The sequence below is a fragment of the Protopterus annectens genome, chromosome 7.part0, assembly GCF_019279795.1.
Source record: "Protopterus annectens isolate FY-2018-M chromosome 7.part0, PAN1.0, whole genome shotgun sequence".
Taxonomy (NCBI): Eukaryota; Metazoa; Chordata; order Ceratodontiformes; family Protopteridae; genus Protopterus; species Protopterus annectens.
This window is the reverse complement of record NC_056739.1, coordinates 929,506,642-929,518,751: the sequence shown is the minus strand read 5'-3', so window position 1 is coordinate 929,518,751 and position 12,110 is coordinate 929,506,642. Positions and strand designations below refer to the sequence as shown.

At 43.1% G+C, this 12,110-nt stretch overlaps 1 protein-coding gene across 2 annotated transcripts in view; it reads right to left on the bottom strand.

Moving 5' to 3' along the window:
• Nucleotides 1–5,677, bottom strand: part of CCHR7.PART0H3orf14 (chromosome chr7.part0 C3orf14 homolog) — a 138,332-nt gene extending 132,655 nt beyond the window's left edge. The window contains exon 1 of one of the 2 annotated variants that reach the window (XM_044077515.1): nt 5,586–5,677. The gene's annotated coding sequence lies outside the window, so the exon portion shown is untranslated. Of the gene's footprint in view, nt 1–5,581 lie in introns of both variants that reach the window. The other variant, XM_044077516.1, reaches the window with a different exon arrangement.
• Nucleotides 5,678–12,110: the final 6,433 nt, after the last annotated feature.

The window sequence follows — 12,110 nt, the reverse complement described above, 5'->3', positions numbered from 1 at the left end:
TATCACTAGTTGCTGTATTAATTAAGTGGAACTTTTCTCCCCGGGCCTCTGCTCTAAATGAACCTCGTCCAGTCGGACCATCCCGGTTAACAAATGTAAAAAAAATAATAATGGCTCCCAACTTGCAATCATCTGCGGACTTTGCATCCAGAGTCCCTTTATGTTGGCCTGGACTTCTGAGAAGTAGATATCAAATAGGAGAGGATCCAGGACCGATCCCTGTGGGACTCTACTTGTGACTGCTTGGCAGTCTGGCTTACAGTCAGCTACTTTCACACTGTGTGTTCCATCTGTGAACCAGTTTGCAACCCACCTAATGATACAGGGGTTGATGCCTAGCTTAGTGAGTTTTTCTATGATTCCTGAGTGGGGAATGGTATCAAAGACCTTGGCCAAATCAAGATAGGCTGTATGAACGACCTTACCTTCATCCACAGCTCTAGTGACTGACTCAAAGAAGTTGACCAAGTTGAGCAGGCATGATCTACCCTTCACAAAAACAAACTTTGTGGGAGATTCCCTATATTCTTGTTTATTAGGTCCACGATGATGCATTCCATAGCTTTGCATATCAGACTTGTCAGGCTAATGGGGCGATAGTTCCCAGGGTCTGTAGTCGCTCCTCCTTTGTGGAGAGGGATGACTATAGCAGTGCACCATTTGATAGGGACAAATCCTGAGGTGAGGCTGTGATTGAAGAGGGCACATAGGTGAGGTGCCAGTTCATTCTGTAGTTCATGTAGAACACAGCCAGGGATATTGTCAGGTCCCATAGAAGTTGTATTCTTGGCCTTGGATAGTGCTGTTTTAACCTGTTTAGCAGTAATACTTGGTGCCTGGCAATCTACTGGTATTGTGATTGGTCCTTTGGGGGGGTAAAGGTGGCACTGAATCTGTCGGCCAGTACATTGGCAATATCTGTTGGCTCGGTATAGGAGGTACCATTGTGCAGTAGCTCAGAGCAAATCTGGGTATTGCCGTGGAGATTCTTTACATAAATATAGAAGGCCTTGTGGTTGTCTTTACTATCTGCTGCAATTCTGTTTTCATAGCTAGCTTTAGAGGATTTGATGAGGGATCTCAACTTTTTGTTGAGGCTGATAAGGGAGTTTTTCCAGTCTTGGGACTTCACCTTATTCCGCATCAGTTTCCTCCTTCTGTTGTAGAGTTTGTTTATGGCAGGAGACCACCAGATTGGCTTCCTTTTTTTGGAGGAGAGCATCTTGGTTCTATTGGGTATGGCGAGATCCATGCATATGTGTATGTGTTCGTACAGTGCACTGGTGTATGATTCAGCAGTCATGCAACTATTCTTCATTTGCATGGGTGCCGTGAAGTTTGCCACCTCTGTTTTTAGGAGCCCAAAGTTAGTTTTGGAAAAGTTTTTCATGGTGGTTACCTTTGTGGTGGGGTGGGAGGGATGTGGATTTCCAAGGTGATTAGTTAGAGCATCTGTCACTCATCTTAATAATAACCAGGTCAAGGATGTTGCTACCTCTAATGGGGGTAAGAACGAGCTGGTCCAGGGCATTGGAATTAATGAATTCCAGGAAACGTTGGGCAGCATATTGGTACACGAGTAGTTTTCCCAGTTAATGGAAGGGTAGTTGAAGTCACCTATTATAAGCGTGTTAGGTTGGACCCTAATATTTTCCAGGGTGCTTAGGAATGTGAAGTGCGAGTCTTGGGACATGGTTGGGGACCTATAACAGACTGCGACCCAAATCTCTCTCTTACCCAATGTTAGCTGCACCTGAAGTATCTCAGATGTGTTATGTTGGGCTACTAGTCTGGAGGTGTGCACATCCATTATGAATATGGAAATACCACCACATTTGGAGCTTCGGTCCAAGTTCTACGGCCGAAAGGTGTGGAATGAGTTACAGCCTGGTAGTGCAGGGGTGCTTTCTGCTGCCTTGAATCAGGTCTCTGTTACAGCACAAATGTCGATGTTCTCCATTTTAAGGAGTGCTTCGAGCAAGTGCATTTTGAGAATTAGACTTCTAGCGTTGAGCATCATGACCCTCAGACTGCATTTGTTTATACTGGTTACGGCGGTAATTTGGTCTTTGGAACACCGCCTAAAAAAGGCACTATAGGGATGGCAAGAACCTTGGCCAGTATCCAGAAGCCCAGGGGTGACCGATGCAGGCCATCTCTGGCAAAGCATCGAGGTCTGTCAATCATGTCATCCCAGGCAGACAGATACTGGATCTCCTTAGAATTACATCAGAAACTTATCCAATTGTTGAAATCAATCATTTTCTGCTTGCACTGCGGTATCATTCTGGGTGATGGTAGGATGCTGCTCAAGGCTAGAGTTATACCCACCTGGGCTACATAATCCAAGGGCTCCTCCAGGTCTCTTTTCATGTAGTCCAGGGAGGTACGTCTCAGGTCATTTACACCCACATGTACAATGACAGAGTCATATTTGTACCTGTTGTTGTGGGACCTGAGTGTGTGCGTTTTGTGGTGAATCCTGACACCTGACAGGTAGCTGACTGTTACTTTCTCCTTATTCAAACCTAGTGAGTGAGACATCAGTGTGCCTCACTATCAAGTCACCTATGACTAGTGTGCTGGGTATGCTGGTTTGCCTTAGGGGTTTGGTTGAGTGGCACACTGTTTAGGAGAGTTATGTGTCTCATCATTAGTGTTGTGTTGTGGTGGTTGAGTGTGTTTCTGCCTTGGAGGTCTCTGCTGTTTGGGTAGATTTTTATTGAGAGCCTCCGAGAAGGTGGGTGTGTGGTTTGTGTTTTTATGTGAAGGCAGTGCTGGTGTGTGTTCTGGAGGGCTATGTGTTCCACGTGGTGTAATGCAAGTGTTGACCTTCGCCTCTTGACCAGCTATTTTGGTCTTGGCTGGAGAGTGCGTGGATTCCAATTTGGATCTATAAGTGCATCTCTCGCAAGTCTGAGTGTTGGGAGGTAAGAGGAGAGGGTTGTCAGTGTACTTGAAGCAGTTGATACATTGCCTCAGGCTGCAGTTCACCAGGTTAATAGGAGAAAGCACAGGGAACTGACCTTTAGACATGCCTGGCGGGGTGGGCATTAACAAGTACTGGAGCTGTTTACTTGTAGAATGTTTAGTGCTGGTAGCACTTTTGTGTCCTACAATAATTGCTACAAAAAGTCTGGTATGGTAAAGTGCTAGACTAATAAGCTAGTAAAAGTGCAGGAGAGGACAGAACTAGCAGATCTAAGGGGAAAATTGAAGCGCAGACTTTGGCACCTCAGTCCTGGATACAGCAAATCTGTATCTGGACTAGACTAGTTACAGGAAAGGCAGGAAACAAGCTTAGATTTTTTTTTTTTTTTTTTTTTACAGAAAAGCAGCTAAAACAGCACTAAAAAAATTCAAGTGCAGTGCAAGCTAGCACACGAGTGTTTTGCCAAAATAAGCTTCCTATTTTAGAATTTGTTTATGCTGTTCCATATAATATTTTGGAGTTTCACATACAAAATAAAATTTGGTACTTGCGTATTATCGCAACCACATTTTCGCCCTAATGCTGGTTGCTTCTCCTTGTGTCAACTGGGACCAATGAAGTAGGACAACACCTCAGAGACATGTTTTCTTTAATGTGTTATTGTTTTTAGGAGGATGGTTTTTCACTTCAATGGCTGAAAAAATAAGGTTTGAAAAATAGGTTTCCCCATTTACTGCCAGCATCTCAAGATGTCAGTTAAGCAAGTCCCCCGCTCCACTTAAAACACGTTCCTTTTTCTCAGCCTTTGCCCTGAGAACAGAAAGCATCAGGAAAGAAAAGCAAAGCATTACCCAGTCTAACTTCTTAAAAAAGTAATCGGGAAGGGTAGACTGTTAAAACACGATCTTAGTGGTGGGTTTGTACAACGAGTAAGGATTCGCACATGTTAGGATTTGTGGCTAGTGTGCTCAAAAGCAGCTAATTCGTTGGAAAGGTGTGTGTGTGTTTCTAACATCGTACACTATGACTGCCCACACTCCTTTCAGGCCAACGCACTTATATACAGACAGCCACTGCGATCGCTTGTTGAATTCAATGTTTGATGTCTTTCAAGCATGCTAGCCACAAATCCTCAAATTTGAACCCTTACTCATTTTAAAAAGCCACCACCAACATCCCAGAAGAGTTTTTTTTTACAATCTACACTACCTGATTACACTTCCTTGTCACTGTTTGAGTAAAAGACAAGAAAGTCCAGCACATCGGAAACTGTGGTTACGATAATACGCAAGTACCTAAAAAAATTTATGCAACTATTAATGAAAGTTTATGAATTTCTCAAATTCTCAGGACATTTTGCATATTTTTCTGCAGGATACTAGTGCCTAAATAGGGGATGCCCTCCACAAAGAACATCATGTGGTAACCCTACTTTTTAGCCATAAGTTTTGACTTCTGTACCTTCCAAACAAGTGTACCTTGTTATGCCATTAAATCACCCAGTTACGAAACGCTGTAGTCCAGTGAGCCATAAAAAGCTCCTTACCACAGGAAATGCCAAAAACTATTCCACATGCTACTTTTAAGAGTATACACATTTCATTACTGTGATGCATAATGGCCAAGATTCAGCTACAGCAAGAGGTTAGGCAAATTTCTGTCTTGTATTTAGCAGAATCATACTGATGCCTCTTTTGTCTCATCCCAAAACTCTGGCCCCTATTCACATAAAAAATGTATGCACTCATCGTTTTATATATTATCTCCAACACCATAAATAGTTTTCAGGTAATACATCAAATTTTTTAAGCAAAAAAAAAAAAGAATAATAATAACAATGGGTGACAAAGCCACAAAAACATGGGCACATTTTAAATATTATAAATTTAGAAAGCTGCTAGAATAAAGGGTCTTTTGTTACCATGAATTTTCTGAAGAGTATAAAGTCTGAAACTCAACTGCCTCTCATTCTTTAGTGAATTCAGTCCTCACTGATTTGCCACAAAAATCGAGAAAAACAACAAATTTTATGAGAAACAGGCCAAAAATATGAGACGAAAATCTGGACAGTTGAGAGGTATGCAGTCTACAGAGCTATGCTGAAGTCATCATTGTAGCATTTTCTGCTTACATTTCTGAGAGAATGTCAGAAAAATGCACTCATTCGAATACAAAGAGTTTGCCTGGATGCACACAGCAAGAGTAAGGTAACAATTTTCTCCTTGCCAGAACCTACTGACATGCATTTCTAGAAAATCGGTATTTAATCCTAAGCAATAAATACAAGAAAGTCATACATATCACACCTTCAGAAGTCAGTTACGCTGTTACTCCACGAACTATTTAAACACAGAAAGTATCTCAGTTCATATAATATTGCGCAAAAAGAGTTTGAACCTAACGTTTAAGAGAATCTAACATACTCAAAAAACTCAATGACTATAACATTACGCCAACTTTCTATTTACAAATATTATGATTCTTTAACTATCCGACACACGTTCTGTTTTGTCATTTCATACTCACTGAAGTTTGTTTGTCTTCTTTTTTGTGGGGGGGGGGGGGGGGTGTTAGCTTATTAAAACACAAATACTCGATTGTTCAAATAATTCTGCAAGATGCTAGCATTTAAATATATACATAGCACACCTACTTTATCCTTCCCAAACTTTCACGTATAAATAACTTTCGTAACGCCATCTCGTATACTATTTGGGTAGTCATGGCGATGACACGGAAGTGTTTGAATGCACTGTATTGCAGGGCCGAGCAAGAAGAGAAAGGTTGGCCGATTGCCGGCTTTTATTCAAAGAGATTGGTTGCAAATTATGTTGAAGTAAAATTTTCTGATCTAAAGCATGTGGTTGGTATATGCAATTTAGTGGGGAAAATGCCAGCTGTTATAAATAAATCGCTTTCTATTACTGTATTAATAATAAAGTTATGTTTCTTGGTTATAAGTCGCACCTCAGCAATCCCCCGCATAGTATACTGACCGAAATACTGCACGCCTACTCAAGCTGTAGAAAGCTGTACTATTTTCTAGGAGACAGCATAGCAAATGTTTTTGGGTGACTAACAGCGCAAACCAATTAACCTATAGTGAAACATCCTGTTAAAAGTGTGTGATGGAACACTGCCCAATGTGCCCATACCTCTCAGCTGCTCAGATTTTGACCATAAGATTTAGCCGTGCTTCTTCTAAAGTTACTGATTTTCGTGGTGAAAATCAAACCAGTTTAATTGTGCATCTGACACTAAATAAAGCTAATTCATTCAAAAATGAAACACTGATGTCGGTATTGAGTCTATACTCTGAAAACCTATTCTGAAGGGTAAGGCATCGCTCCCGCTTCTCTGTCAGACTGTACAGTGATTTTTTTGTAAAAGGCCGGTGGTAATATTTATCCACTACCCTTTTAATCACAAAATGAAAAATTATCGACGTACAGTACGTTAGGTGGGCAGGGGAGTTAAAAAGGGGTTTAATGGAACAGCAGAAGATTACGTACAGTGAACGATTTAATAAATATGTTTATTATAGAAGTGATACTGTCCAGAGTTTTACCTCAGTATTGATCCGCTCCTTATGAAATGTATGGATTTCTAGTAAATAACTAAGGACTGAAGTTACTTACTTAATAATGATGGGCATTTGAGTTGCAGACTTAATATCGCACCTTTCATCCTAGCAACTTCCTAAAGTTGTAACAGCCATATTTTTCTCCCCGGGCCTCCAGCGAAAATGGGCTCTTATGGCCTAGCCCAGTGGACTATCCCGGTAATCAGACGCCAATAAATATTTAAAATGTGCCCCAAATTTTGGGGACTTGGTCCCCCATTACTTTCAGCTTTGGCCAGATTTCTTGTGCTAGGGGGACTGTTTTTAAAACCTGTCATTTCATGTTTAGCATATAAAAAACCTGTGGCATTATACAGTTCGGAAACAATAAATACTCAATCACACTGACACTGGATGAATATTGAATAATTCCAACTGACGTACAAAAACGCGGGAGGGTTTTGGGCGGTGCTTGCTACTGCGCCTCTGGTGAGCCAGCACACTACACTATCGCCGGGGTTAAGAGGTATAGCAACTGTACTAAAGTGGACGAAGTTTTTTTCCGATGGGGATTGGAGATTGGAGATTGGAGATTGGAGATTGGGGGGGGGGGGGTGCTGGCTTTAACATGTTACATTATATACTTTTCTTGCTTTCTGTGCAGTAGGAAGCTCCGAGATACTTTTAATTCCGGGTCGTATTGTATAGGCATTACCTATAGCTGTGGTTGTACAGTGGTAGCGTTGTTGCCTCACAGTAAGGCGTTTTCCTGTTCGATTCTCGGCTGGAGTGCCTTTTGTGTGGAGTCTGCATGTCCTCCCTGTGGTCTAGCTTTGTTTGTATAACTTGAGCACTAATCCAGGCATTCTTTAAAGTATTCAAATGTATTTATTACTGCTTGGTAGTAACTTGATTAAAGTGTAGCTATCATTCTAAGTCTTTTGGATTAAGCACTTGGGCTTCAGACCAGTTGTTTTACATTAAGAAGGTTCGTGGTCTGCACTCTTGTGGGAGGAGAGGCTGGACTCTGCCCTTATGAGCTGGGAATTTCTGGTTAAAGGCTTATAGTGCCTACATATTTGAACTGTTTCTTACTGAAATTGGTACACCTTGTTTGTTGTAGCATAGACTAGATCCAGGCCTGCTGAATCTAGCTTTGTTTGTATGCTTGTTGTTTATTTGCTTGTTATTTCCCTGAAACTCTAATTCCACCTAAAACGCGGCTTTTCAGTGCTTCTGTGGATCCCTAGTGATATCTGCATTGCTTACTGTACTTATTTCCTTGTTTCACTTGAAAGAAAGTTACTGTTTGTCGTTTTTGCATTTAAGTTACCTGTAACACATTGCATTTAAGTTACCTGGCACTTGCTCACTAAAGCAATTGTATAAGTCAGCACTAAAAAATTAAAAGCACTACACCCTCACAAACTCCCCTTGAGTACCTTGTCCCCCATTAGCCCTTTTTTTTTTTTTTCCAATTATAAAGGAATTCCCAATACTATTCTAGCATGTCCAAAGGTCAGTTGTCCATCTCCTGTCCGGTCCAGCTGGTGAATCTGGGAATTTTGAGGCAATGTTACGACTACCTCATGTACACAGACAACCCTCTCCTCCTCCCAACAAATTCCAACACGTGAGAGATGTAAGCATATAGCCATAATGGAGGCTAAGCTCTCTCAACTCAGTACTGGCGAAACCAGTCAGGAGGAGAAGGAAACCACACTCACTACAATTCCAGTCTCACATAGACCTACTACGACAGCAAACCAAACGCATAAAAACATAATCGGAGGCTCTAAATAAAAATCTGACTAAGCAGCAGAGACCTCCAAAGCAGACACCCAAGCAACCACTTCCCCAAAACAAAACACGTGCAACACATAGCTCACAAAGCCAGTGTGCCAAACAGTCACAGCCCTTAAGGCTAAACAACACACCTGATACACTTGTAATAGGTGACTCTATCATCAGGCACACTGACGTCCAACTCACCACGCTGAACAAGGAGAAGGTCACGGTGAGCTGCCTGTGGGCGCTAGGATCCGCCACATAACACAAGCACTCAGGTCACTCCAAGGCAAGTACAAATATGACTCAGTCATTGTCCATGCTGGTGTGAATGACCTGAGACATACCTCCTTGGACTACATGAAAAGAGACATAGAGGAGCTCTCTGAGCATGTAGCCCAGGCTGGTATGACCCTGACCTTGAGTAGCATCTTACCCTCACCAAGAATGATGCCACAATATGAAGACAAGATGATCAATTTCAACAATTGGCTTAAGTATTGGTGTCATTCAAAGGGGATCCAGTGCCTGTCAGCCTGGGATGACATGCTCGACAAGCCACGATGCTTCGCTAGGGACGGCTTGCACCTGTCACGCCTGGGCTTTCGGATATTGGCAAAGGCTCTTGCTACCCCATAGTGCCTTTTTTAGGCAAGGCTCAAAAGACAAACCCACCTCCATAGGTATCACAAGGGATAAGAAACTAAGATTAATGCTACTAAATGCCAGAAGTCTAAACCTCAAGATGCACGCACTCAAAACTCTCCTTAGCATGGAGAACATCGATATCTGTGCAGTAACAGAAACCTGGTTCAAGGCTCCCGAGAGCACCCCAGCACTACCAGGTTATACCTCATACCATGCTTTTTGGCCCCAAAACTTGGACCGAACCACAAAAGGAGGGGGAGTATCAATATTCCTCAAAGATACCCACACTTCCAGGTTGGTGGCACAGCACAAAGCATCAGAGACTATCCATGTGCAACTAACAGTGGGTAAAACTGCCTTCCAGTTTATAGCCTGCTACAGACCACCCTCTCAAACCCAGGAACCCCACTCAGCCTTTCTGAGAACACTGGAAAATATGAAGGTCTCTCCAAACACCATTATATTGGGCGACTTCAACTACCCAAACATAGACTGGGAGCATTATTCTATCTCCAACACCCTAGCCCAAAGGTTCCTAGAATTTATAAACTCAAATGCTATGAAACAACTTGTTACCACTCCCACAAGAGGGGAAAACATACTGGACCTGATCATCACCAACATGCTCCAGACCAGAAGTGTATCCCTCATTGGTAAGATCAGACCATAAACTAATCTCACTGAATATTCACATCCCGACTCCACCCCCTGCCCTGAAAACTACAGTGAAAAACTTCTCTAAAACAAATTTCACACTCCTCAAAATTGATGTGGAATCCTTCAAAGCCCCCAGGCCTGTGGAAAATACGGCCCAGACTGCAGAATCCTTTATAAACTCATTCCATGAACACCTTCAGGAATGCATGGATCATGCAATCCCAAATAAAACCAAGACCCAATCCTCCAAAGGCAGACGTCCTGTCTGGTGGACCCCAGCCATAAACAAACTATACAATAGAAGGAGGAAGCTACTACATGATAGAGCAAAATCCCAAAAAGGGAAGGCATCTCTGATCAGTATTAGCAAAAAACTATGGGCACTCATAAAATCGTGTAAGGCCAGCTTCGAGAGAAAAATTGCACAGGACAGTAAGGATAATCACAAGGCTTTCTTTAGTTATGTTAGGAACCTGGGTGGGAATTCCCAGATATGCTCAGAATTAGTCCAAAATGATGGGGAGGGGCCTATATGGGGTGGTGGTTTGTCTACAAAACACAAGTGCAGGGGGTTTGAGTCTCACAAGGGATAATTGGCTAGGCTTAAAATGGCTCGCAAGGGCAGTTAGCTTAGTACTAACCTATGAACCTATGAACAAAAAATACACAGAACCCACAGACATTGCCAACATCCTAGCTAACAGGTTCAGCGCAAAGTCCCCCCCCCCACCAAAAGGGCAAATATCTATCCCAGCAGAGTGCTGCCCCCCTGACATCCCAGATGCTCAGGTAAGAGCTGCCCTCTCCAAAGCAAAAAACACAGCATCAGTGGGACCAGATGGTGTCCCGGGCTGCATCCTACATGAACTCCAAGAAGAGCTAAACCCAAACATAAAACTACTGTTCAATCTCAGCCTTACTACAGGATATGTACCCAAAGAGTGGCGTACAGCAACAGTGGTCCCTCTCCACAAAGGTGGTGCCTCAACGGATCCTGGAAACTATCGCCCCATAAGCCTGACTAACTTGGTCTGCAAAGCTATGGAAAGGATCATCATGGACCTCATAAATAAAGATATTGGGGACCTACAGACACTGGATCCTACCCAGTTTGGCTTTGCTAAGGGCAGATCCTGCCTCTTAAACCTGGTTGATTTCTTTGAAACAGTCACCAAGGCCATTGACGAGAGGAAGGTGGTCCACACAGCCTACCTGGACCTCGCAAAAGCCTTCGATACAATACCCCACTTGGGCATTATAGATAAGCTCACCAGCTTAAATATAAACCCCTATGTCACTAGATGGGTTGCAAACTGGCTCAAGGACAGAACCCACATGGTTAGAATTGCTGGAGCCATGTCAGACTCCAAACCAGTTACAAGTGGCGTCCCACAAGGCTCAGTTCTGGGACCTCTCTTGTTCGGTATATATTTCTCGGAGGTACAGGCCAACACGGAAGGACTGTGGCTGACCAAGTTCGCAGATGACTGCAAACTTTGCGCCATAATCGACTCTCCAGCCGACACAAGCATCCTCCAAAAGGGCCTCATAGAAACAGACAACTGGTGCCAGAGCCATGGCCTCAAGCTAAACGCCAAAAAGTGTATAGTCATCCCCTTTGGCAAAAACAAAGTGCCCACAAATTACCACATAGGTGGTAATCCATTAAGTACAGAAGAAGTAATTAGGGACCTGGGGGCCCAAGTTGATAGCTATCTCTCATTTGACAATCACGTGGCCAAAGTGGTTAGAAAAACATTTTATATAGCCCACCTAATCATGAAGGGATTCACATCTAGATCAGGGGAGGTCATCGTGCCTCTACTCATCCCTCATCAGGCCCATAATTGAGTACAATGCCCCTTTTGGGATGTACCTTACCAGACACCTGCAGTAATGGAAAGACCCCAAAAGTACCTCACCAAGAGGATCAACGGGCTCAAACAGATGCCATATGCTGCCCGGAGTAACTCCAGCTCTACTCAGTGGCATACCGCCTGCTCAGAGGCGATCTGTGCCTGACGTATAAAGCCATGTCCAACCTGGAATTAATGGACATGCTGCACCTCAGAAAATCCAAATCCCATCGAGCTACATGCTCGAGAGACTTGAACCTCAGCACTGAAATAAATAGGACATGCTGGAGGGACAGATTCATAAGCCATAGGCTCCCTTCACTCTGGAATAAAATCCCAGTCCAGGTTAGGCAGAGTCCCTCATTGACTCTCTTCAAGAGGAATCTTGATGAGTGGATGGGAGATCATAGGTTTACCCCGGGTATCACTTCTGTGTCACTGTTAGACAGAGGCACAGTATACTAACTTCGAAAAAGGGCATAGCAAAATTAATTTAAAATGGGTGGCGAAAGCCAAACACACTCTGGCTAGGCTTATAAATGCCCTAGGGCAGATAGCCTAGTATGAACCTATGAAAGACATGCGTGAATGGGTGTGCCTTCACTGAAGGCTGGGTGACGGGCTGTGAACTCGGCACCTTAAAAATCTGCTGGCAATCATTAGCGGA